The sequence below is a fragment of the Lepisosteus oculatus genome, chromosome 13 (genome assembly GCF_040954835.1).
Source record: "Lepisosteus oculatus isolate fLepOcu1 chromosome 13, fLepOcu1.hap2, whole genome shotgun sequence".
Lineage (NCBI taxonomy): Eukaryota > Metazoa > Chordata > Actinopteri > Semionotiformes > Lepisosteidae > Lepisosteus > Lepisosteus oculatus.
Window position 1 is genome coordinate 17,062,645 of NC_090708.1, and position 11,122 is coordinate 17,073,766.

General features: G+C 37.3%; 1 protein-coding gene across 1 annotated transcript in view; it reads right to left on the reverse strand.

Annotated features, from left to right (window-relative positions):
- nmur1a (neuromedin U receptor 1a) overlaps positions 1 to 5,170 on the reverse strand; it is an 18,210-nt gene extending 13,040 nt beyond the window's left edge. The window contains exon 1 of the mRNA XM_015361384.2: positions 5,003 to 5,170. The gene's annotated coding sequence lies outside the window, so the exon portion shown is untranslated. The remainder of the gene's footprint in view (positions 1 to 5,002) is intronic.
- Between the last annotated feature and the right edge of the window lie 5,952 nt (positions 5,171 to 11,122).

Consider the following 11,122-nt stretch of genomic DNA (forward strand, 5'->3'; position numbering starts at 1 on the left):
AAACATTTCCGTAACATTTTTTAAATTTAGAAGTTGTCCACGGTCTTGCTGTCAGAGAAATATGTCTAAAGAGAGAATGTCAGTCTTATCCAATGCCCTGCCACTCATGTCTGTTCATTAATTAAACATGTGGAGTGTTTATAGAAATCACTTTCCGGCAATTGGTTCAAGGGCTTCACTGAGAGATTTAATCAGCAAATCAGATGAGTCATATCCCAAACAGTAAACTGGACAGAGTGCGTGTATTTCTGTCTGTACTTATTTTCTCTTTTTACAATCAATTAGCCAATATATCGCAATGGCTCACAAGAAGAAAGCAAAGTAAGAAACACTAAGAAACATGCCCTCACATTCAGTGCTCTGTATTTATTGTTGTAAGATATTGTCAAGTAAAAAATATAAGATGCATCATACTTCAATGATCATGGCCAAGAACCCATGGTTGTCACCTGGTGACACACAGGGGAACTGCCCTGAAGCACGGCTTGCTCACTAGGAGGTTTTTCTGTGCGCTGCATAAGGGACTGTACAAACTGATCTCTTCGCTTATGTGAAAGTGGTACAATAGTCTGAACTTCTCAGTTAATTAGCCAATCTTTAGCTAAAGAGAAGTTTACAGCTGCCCTCCCATCCATAAACCAAAAGGATTGATAAAATTCAGATTAGCAGCAGACATCACACAACATCAAAGAGGTGGAGAACAAGAAAAAGTGTCTAAGATCCTATCTGGCAGATTAGATAGAAGACAGAGGTGGTTTGATTTGTGCATTGCTGACTTAAGAGAAACTTTGGAGATAAATGATCTTATCAATTCTGAAAGAACTCTTTCCTAAAATGGCTACCCTTGTTGATTATTGCTAGTCAATTCTGAGAATCCTTGGATGATTGGGGGCTATGGCATACATAAGGACAGTCCTTGCAACTTCATTTTTAAACTGCTTTACTATATCCATAACAGTTGATCCTTCAGGCTGCCAGATTACTGGATGCACTGTCTTGGCATGATGGCACTTTCTTACCACACATACCGATTTGTGGGTACTTCTGGCTATATCTGGGTTGTACCTTCTACAACAAATAGTATTCAATATTGAAATTAATTTTTCTATAGGCTTCTTTGGTGTTTTGATGGGGGTCGAGGACGTTTCTCTGTATATGTATTTTTGGGCACTGTGCTGTAGGAAGTGCCATAGTTTGAGACATTAAACTAGGGGTCCTCTCCTAGTGCTTTGGGATCCTCCAAGATGAAAAAGCTCTATATAAATACAATTAATTAATATTATTATATTATGGTCTTTTCTTTTGATTCCACTCTCTTCTTTAAAAGGGAAAGTGTTCCATGTGCGTTATTCCTTTCTGCTAACGAGTGAAGAGCAGGGTGTTTTGCAGTTGTTCTTGCTGACACAGATTGTCTGGCACATCATGCCAGCTGTTCCAAGTGAAGACCCAGATGCACTCAGGGTGTTACTGGCTCACACCTACACGTGTCCTGTGACGGAGCCCTTTTGGGTATATGTGACTGATGAGCTCCCAAATGTGGTGGTGTTACCGTGCCAGCCAGTGAACCTCACATACTGCAATTCTTGCTGAGTGACAACTTCTGTCAGTGCTCAGTCACAATATTAATTATTGATCTGATTTATCCCAGATCTAATTGCTGCCAAAAATCTGTTTTGGGGTGGGGAATGGAGACTGAGGCACCCTTGAACCATATTTTATTATAATGATTTACATACAATGTTAAGGAAAGTTGTTATTGTTCACAAAAAGTGCATTATATTAGTATAAACATTGTTCCTAAGCACAGAAGACTTTATTCTCAATTGTTTTAACATTTTTTTCTTTTGTTTCTGTTTCTAGTGAGTGCCCAATCTCCATTGCATTTTGTTTCTGTGTATTTTTCATAATTTGTTCAGCTGTTTTAATGTTATGTGTTTTAATTATTTCAATGCAAATTTGTTCACAAAAAATACATCCTGGCTTAATTCCATAAATAAGTGGAGTGAGTGGAACCCCTTCATCATGCTGGTGTAGAACAGTATAAATGTTCTGTGGAGAGTTGATGGATATCAGGCATCGTCGATGATGACAGCCTAGTAAAAAGCAGAGCAGAGCTCTTGTTTATGTTCCACAGACAGCACAACTGTTGTTTATCTTTTTCATCTCCATGTGTCTGAGTTTTTGTGTGATCGCAAAATCTTATCTGTGAAATAAGACATACTTTATTCATTAATTTTAAGGGGTGATTTTTTGACATTTTCAATAAATGCTTTCTTTCATTCCCACTCTCCTGACCTAATTCATTTGCAATGACAGGGTATTGTGAACTACCTGTATAGCTCTGACATGACACCAGCTGACCAGGTTTCCCCATTCCCTGGACATGTTAAAATACTTGCGTGCGTCAAAATACTTTTGAGCACTCCTCCAGGAAATCTTAAAAACTGTATTCATTAACATTTTGAGTGTCTTCATGTTCTTGTGAACCTTTTTGCAAATGGGACTCAAAAGTAAAATGTAGAAGTAGAACAAACTGCATGTCCCAACAATAACTTGTCCACACATACAGTAGGTGGAAGACTTCCCAGCATTCTGTGTTCATCCCTCAACTTCAGATTGGCAGCTGCACGATCCACAAGACATCAAAAACTCCAGCTGCCGCAGTGATTGCCAATAAAAAAAGATCTTTCTGTATGTGAATTATGCCTAGGCTGTCCAGGCAAATATGAATATACTGCATGAATCTGCTTGGGTAAAGAGTCTAATTGAGCAAGAAAGTGGTTTGTTGCTCTGTTGTATCTTGTTTTCCTCAGGAAGAACACACTGTTCATTGTATTGAGAGAGGCTTGACAGACATGGTGGGTATTCTAGGGCTCTGGGGCTAAGGATGGATGTGCTTGTGTTTTTCTGTCCCCCTCAGAGAGTGAGACCCCACATCCCTTTGTGGAGCTTACAGGAGTGGTAGCAGATAGGAATGAAGACTGCCGGCAAGTAGAAGAGCTAAAAACCGTTTGTAACAAATTGCCCATGTCTGGGTTTTATACCATATGGAAATAATCTGGAATTATCCATGGAACCACAAAATGTATAATACCAACACCATCCAGTAATTAAGTAATATGAGATGTTTTGGAGAAGTGACCATAAACATAGAGAAAAAAAGTTGAATCTAAAAACGAACATTGTATTTTCCCCCCAGAGGTTGTGCACCTTTTCTTTCTTATTTTATTAACAATCGTGGGGCTGTTGCTTTGCACTCACAGCCACAGTATATAACCAGCCTTGTCAATAAAAGTGGAGATGCAAAAGGACTTTTAACGGTTCCAAGTTAAAATAATGACAATATTAACGGTCCTGTGCTGTATAACAATGTACAAAGTAACAATGTTTTTGCTAACAAGTAAATTAACAAATTACAGTTTACTGTAGGTGATGTAACAATGTTTACTTTTATAAGTTTGTTATTAATACAAATCTGGAGACTAGTGTTAGCGGTAGACCAGTGGGTCATGACTAAATAATGTATTTACAATGCTTCCAATTATGTGTTTTTAATATGATATCAATGTAGAATAATAGCATATATTGTATACACACAGCAATTAAATATCAGTAGTCAGGTTTCTATATGCACACATTAACTATTTATTTCAATAACTGTGAATTGACCATAGGAAAAATGCACATATCCCTTTATCCCAGGGGATGTGCACTGCAAGGTAACCCCTTGAAACTGCAATTACTGCTGCCAGGCAGAATGATTTTCCATATTGTCTTCTTGTTAAACAGAACATTGACTTGAATAAAAGTAAACCTTTTTAAGGCAAAAATTCTCTCTGCTGGTGCTGTGTAGTTTCAACTATATGAGACAGCCTGAGGGAAAATCCCAAAGTTGCCATTTCTAAAAGATACAAGCCACTCTTGGCACTGGATGTAACTTAAGTCTATCATGTATTGCATGTGATAAATGTTAACAGTGGAATTAAAAAGAACAGAGTCAACGATTAATAATTCACTGCACACACTGATTCAGTGCATTGACTTTTAAAACAGGAAAGAAACCTTTCTCCACTGATTTTAAGATGAAGCATTCTTTTATCATTCCTATAAGTAGCTGTTAAATTTTTGGTTGCCCTGATTTATTATAAGTTTGATTTCTGTCTAGGTTGTGATTTTTGTTGCTTCTAATAGCTCCTGTGATAATATGAAAATGAAGAAATTCAAAGCCAGCCAGCTGCTGGCTCTTAGGTCCTTCTGATTGCATCACTGTTCCGTACTAAAGGTATCATCTCCACATCTGTGCCAGTGTAAATCAATAGAAGGTGAGCTTCGGTATGCAGCATTTGACATACTGTTGCTCATAAAACAAGAAATGGCTCAAATGGCTAGGCAGTTAGAGTTTTATTTTTACTCTTCAAGTATCTACAGAAAAATAACCTGACACACTTGATAGCATGTTGTCTGCATGGCTCAGACTGTATTTGTGAAGAAAGAAACGCAGTTTCTCACTGCGTAACCCCAGTGCAATACACTGGAGGGAGACTTGATGTCTGAAACAAGGGCTGCTATGTGTTTAGGTTAGTCCAAATCACTTCACTCTGACCTATATCATCCTGTTAACATATACAGTATATTTACAGTACACGTATCAACCACTTTTACCTTTACCACTACTGCAAAGTCACTTATGACATTTCATTCAAGTCACAAAGTCTGTGTAAGAATGATTCACTCCTGAGTTTAAAAATATTTTTTTTTTGGGAATGTAATTAAACAAATGATGCAAATGAAGAATGGAGCATGTATTAGATAGGTATACACAGATCATTCGATTAGAGACAAAATCTTAATAACCAGTCATTGAGACATCTGATCTAGTGTCACTAGGGCAGAGTTTTGCCCTGCAGCAAGGTCATGAATTCTAGATGGTGTACCAAACACCGCATCTCTTGTTCCCATACTCCCACTTCAGGTGCCCTCAGTCTGGAACGAGTGGACTTACCTCAAAGAGGAGTGTGTCAACACAGTGCTCTCTGCTCTCCCTAGCTGCGTCCTGTTTGATCAAAAGAGACAACGATTTTATCACAGTTTCAGGATCTTCTCCCCCTCCTTCTCTGTGCCATCTCAAAATCTTCTACCCATCTCAGTCCCAGCCTCTCACTCTCTCTATCTCTGCCTCCCTAACTCTGAGGCAGTAGCAAAAGTGCCTTGGAGTCTAACTCCACTCTAGGCTGGAGTGCCAGAGTGACTGCTTCTCCTGCTCTGCACGAGAGACTGAATGATGCTGAGAAGAACTGATCAGCTCTCCCTCCTGTGTTGCTCCCTGGCTGCGAGACAGGCTAAAGTGAGGTTCTCACTCTCAGTTTCTCCATTTCTATTTCCCTCTCTCTCTCTCTCTCTCTTTGACTGTGAAGACCACCTTTCTCTCTTCCTGACAGATTGCCTGACCAAGCTCATGTGCAGCGAGGAGTTTTTCTCCGATTACAGCTAGCTTGCTCAGAAAGACCGCCCTCCTAATGCTGGGCTCAGAAATATTCATTCACTTTATTTCACGGTGAAACACATGAGCAATGACAGCAGCACAGAAGCTCAGAGACACACAGTGGACTTGAGACGATCATGGAAAATGTACTGTGAAACCTTCATGAAAGACAGGACACAGTTTTAGGCACTGATTGTCAAGTCACTCCTTTGGTTAAGTAAAATATAGAGGCAAGACAAAGAAAGTGTTATTTCAAATACATTAACGTCATTTGTTTAATTATACATTTGCAAACGTATTCAGGACTTTTGTATGTGACCTACTCACAAACAATCTGTGACTTTAAAGTTCTCAGGCTTATGATTGTAATTCTCTGGGAAATCTGTATTGGAGAATGTCTGGATTGTATACAGTAGGTCTATAACTGAATCAAAATAAAATACACAATGTTGCCTACTGGATATCAGAAGCTCTTTTAGAGATTCAGAAAGATACACTCAAATAACTAGCTGGTTTTTGGAGAGAGCCTGTCAGATATTTACATATTAATTTCATCCACATTCAGATGTCTGTATTGAAGTATTTATTAAGATATGTATGTTGTATTTGTCATACTGGGTGTACTCCAAATATTTGACACTTGTAACATAGGAAATGAATAGAACAGAGAAATTGAAATAAAAATAAGTCCACTGATCTTTAATGTGATGGTTTTTATTTCCATGTTGATTTTGTGCCCATTCACGTATTTCCTCTCTCACCAAAATAAGGCCTCGGCTTTTGGTCTTAACTGAATGACTGGATTTGTCAGGAAGTGGGTGATATACTGTAGGCAGGTGCAAAGAAGAAAAGAGAAATTGTAAGAAACTGTTTCTTATTTACACTCATGAAAACTGTATATATTTATATATAATATACATAATACAGGGTGACAAGGTGATGCAGTGTTTATACATAAAGATAAGGGTGTTAAAGATTCTAAGGTATGTCCGAGTCACTGAATAAAGCTAGCTGTGTCACACTGCTAAGCACTAATTAGGGTAAAGTGGCCATCCTTCGCTGTTAACTTGGATTTACCACAAATGTGGAATGAAAAGTCATAAGAGTTCTGTTTACTATTTTTGCTAAAGATGTTACAAACAATGCTTACAGTATTTATTATCTTTATCAGCAATTCCTTACTGAATACTTTACAAACAAATTGGGGAAAAAATAAAGTTGAGTTCAGGGTTCAGGTCTACTCAAAAACATTTTCACAGAAACTAGATTTGATAAAGCACTATTTGGGGTCTCAATCTCATTGTTTTCTCCACTTCACAAAATCAAATTTCTATTTGATGCTAAATATTCTTGGGGGGAAACATTAAAAACTACATACTGTAGAAGAAGACAAAAAATCTTTAGATGCACACTGCAAGGAACGTTGTAGCAACATTAACTATGCTTTAGTCATGAAAGATTATAAAAGATTTTTACAGGTGCAGCATGTACCAATTAATTTTCATAACTGGGATATAGAATCTGTGAGATACTGTATGCCTACTGCCGACACCCACAGTTCATCTTGGGTACAGTCGTCACTTAGTTACAAAGTGGATTTTTCTTCAGTGCTCTGAACCTTAGTTGCCTTATTGTGTATGGAATATTTTCAACAAAGCATGATCAATATTGAGCTTGAGGTTGTATTATCACAACTGCATTATGTTTAATGCAATCAAGCTGTGAAGTTGCACTGCTGCTCAGAGGACAGAATATCTCTTGATTCTATTGACCTGCTCCCTGCAGTATGTGACACCATATTGTCACCATGCTTATACTGTTATTTACTGTGCATTGTTGAGGTCTTGGATCAAGTTTCATATCTGGGCAGGATCCTGCCTTACTCTGGCATGCCATGAATATTTCACTTTTCCACTGTACTGCAGAGGCACTGTAGTTTTCTCAAGTCATGTGTAAATAAGAGGGGTGAGGACTTACTGTATTACATCTGGTCATCTGCTGCCCCCATGAGCCAACTGTGAGTCTTAGAGCCTTGTGATTTCAGTCTTGTTTTCACTCCTTTGCAGCCCTTTGGCATCAGTCCTGGGGCAGCGCGTCTGAAGAACAACAACCTTTTTTATCTCAGAGTATTTAGAAAATGACGCAGAGGGATGGGATGGGGTGGAAGTTTTGGTTGTTGTCTTTCAAAAAACTGTAGCATTAGGGATTTTCAGTCCTTAAGAACAGCATATATTCCTTGTAAAGACGTGGGAAACAGTATACCATCTTTTAATGAAGATATAGCAGTGAAGGGGTCAGTGCTTTGTCTTACATTAAACATATTCTAGCCCCAGAATGGGTTGTGGGAGAAGAGGGTGAGTAGGGGCTGGTTGGAGGTGTCAAGAGACAAGATTACAGCTTCCATTCAGAATCTTCTTCACTTAATGTGCCTGTGGGCATAACGATTGTGAAGCCCTGCTCTCAACCAGAGGTGAGTCAGACAACAATGTAACTTTTAATGATTTTTGAAAAAGAGGAGTAAAATATCTGAGGAGGACATCTTGATACTCTATTGCACAGTTATTGCCAAACAGTGTACTATTCTAGCAGTATAAGCTTCAGGGATGGCCAGGCAGCATCAGGAAGCCCTAAACACAGGGCACCAGATGTCCAGGACTGTTCCCATCAGCATGCTGCACAGAACACATAGACCTGTTATTATCAGCACGGTCAGGCCCAGGGCTTATTACCCTCTTTACTTTACTTTCACAAGCAACTGATTGTGATAACTAATTCTGATGTTAACAGCTCTGGTCTTCACACTACTTAAGCGAAAGGTGAATTTGCTGTTGGTGATTGCTCAAAGAGAGGTTTTAAAGACTGATGAGAGAGAATTGGCCCAGGGTTCTCAATCATACTTGGGTAATGCCAGAGCATGCTGTAAATTCCATTCCATTTTGGCCAAATGGACAAACTGCATAATTTAGCATATTTTGCTGAGTAACCATGTCAGAGGTATCCACTTTGCATGAAGAATCTGCAAAGAACCTCTTAACAAAACAGAGAAGATGTTCTGCGCTTTGTGCTCCAAAGCAATACTTTAACCCTGTTTCCAAAATGCAATGTACTAAGAATAAAAAGTAAAGTAAGGAATGTGGCAATAATAATAATAGAATTTTAGATTTTAGATTATCTTACAAAAACCCATCTAAAAGTGCAAATGCAGATACAGTGAATAATCAATAAATAGATATTAATCAATAACATTGTAAAAGCTAGGGTTTCAAGTTAGATTTTCAAGTTAGCTTTCAAAGTTTTAAGTATCATTATTTATTATAGCCTTTGGAAAACATTCAGAGCCTTAAATGCTAGTACTAGAATTTCTTCCACTTCAGTCTTGGAGAGCCCAGTGGGATATACATTCTTTGTATGATTTTATTTTAATTAAAATTTTGAGCACTGAATTTTGTAAGGCACCCCAGAACATAACACCACAGTAATCTGATAAATTATAGAAGAATAAGTAATATCCATAGCTGCGAACATTATGTACAAAAAAACCTCAATGTTAATTTAATGTACCTTTCATACAGTACATGGCACACAAACTTGCAAAAATCAGCCTTTAAGTTTCTCCGATCAGGGAGGGTAGACACTTGGCATTTCTTGCAAAGAATAATGAGCAGCAGACAAATTGGCTGGTGTAAAACACTTGAAAGAGTACTGAAAAATTGCTGTACGAGCTGTAGCCATTATTGAAAGCCATCATTCCTGTGAAATGCTTAAGGACAAATTAAAACAACTACTTTACTCACACAAAAAAGACAAAACTTCAAATCCTGCTCCAGTAATACAACTCCAAAAATAAATGAATAAATGCATCTTTCAATAAATAGCTGGAGATTCTGCAGTGTACACCAGACACAGAGACACACAAAAGTAATTTTGTGTTAGGAAATGCAATTTCTGAAATCATACCTACAGTATTAATAAATGAGGGATATTTACGAAATTCAAGACATGTTTTGGCACAGCTGGTTTGAGTTCAATTAACATACTGTACCTGGATGTACTGCTTGAATGTGATTCAGGGAAGTATCTTTGACTTTTGCATGAATGTAATTTTCTGAAAATCCAATTGACTGGTAATTGCTATTGTGAACGGCTAACAAACAGGAATACACACACAGCTGAGGATTACAGTGCAGCACTACATGACAGAATCAATAATTTATTTCACTTTAGGCAGACAGCCATTCAAGCACGAATGCGAATCAGAGCACATAAAAAAAAGATTTTTTAAGGAACTTAGAACTTTCAGTTTTAAAAAGCAATGAGTCAGACAGAATAGACGTGCCTAGACTCCTATAAACAAAATGTCAATAAAGTTTGGAATCCTCAGTGTCCTGGCTAAATTCCTGGCTAAAGTTGGGTTTGCACTGGCAATACTCGATTCTCTGCCTACAGTACATCTGTATTCATATGTCCTGGAGTTATCAACTGTGCTTATTCTTTGCTCAAAGATATCTAGTAGGGTAATTAGGAAGGCAAGATTTATCTCTTTTAAATTCATGCTGTCTACTAGAATTTATACTCTTGTATTTTTCTATAATTTCAAATTCATGTATATTATTGAGTTAAGGCTGATTTGTCTGAATTCCACATCTACAGTACGTTTCTAAAGAACAGGTATTATTTTTGTCATTACCTTTTCAGATCAGTAGACATTTCCTGCCTTTAAAGTATAGTAATTTGAAATATCCTATTAAATGACATCTCTCATTTCTTTGAGCACAGGTGTGTTAATGCCTTCTAACCCAGGCCATTTTTTTGACATGTTTTCTAATTGTTTCATGCCATGATGTGGTAAACTATTTAGAATTGTGGCATAATTTTTTTTTGCGTGAGGATTCTTTTGTGTAAAATAACCTTGGAAAAGCTACTCCATTTCCAACTCTTCTACATAGACACACTTTCCTTCTTCTCTTACTGATCTCTCGTGGTAAGAGTGTACAAAAACCTTGGCATCTGCTCTCATTGCTCTGTTATCTTTCTGTCTGTTTCTTGGCTCATCTGACATCTGACTTTCTCTCTGCAACTCATTGTTTCTGCTTTGCCTTATCTTGGTTCCCTTTGTATTCTATATAAAGCATTTTCTCCTTCTATGTTTTTTATCGATTGATTAAACCATTTAGGTTAAAGTTTTATAGATCATGATTTGTTCACCTTAGATATGGATTTTTGCTGGTGCATTTACAGTAGTACCACATTTCTAAGAAAATAAAAATAGGATTTATTTATTATTATAGTCAAAATGATCTTTTAGTAACCTTGGAGTTTCTGCTCTGATTTATTCTGTAAACTTGAATAAATCCTGCATTTTTGAAGTGCTGGCTAAATAAAGATAATATGTATTTTATAAATGTTACATGTTCAGAATCACTAATTCATTCTTGAATTATTCTGATTACAGTGGTTAATTCCCTGGCTTTGACACAAAATAATAAAAAAAAACATTTCTAGCCACTGATTCTTTGTTTTAAATTCCATTTTAGTGTGAATTCCACACCTTCTTTTCTTCTTCCACCTTAATGTTTTGAATGGGCTTACAAAATAAATAATTTTGTTTCCCAGTTAGACATCAGTACAGTAAATGACATT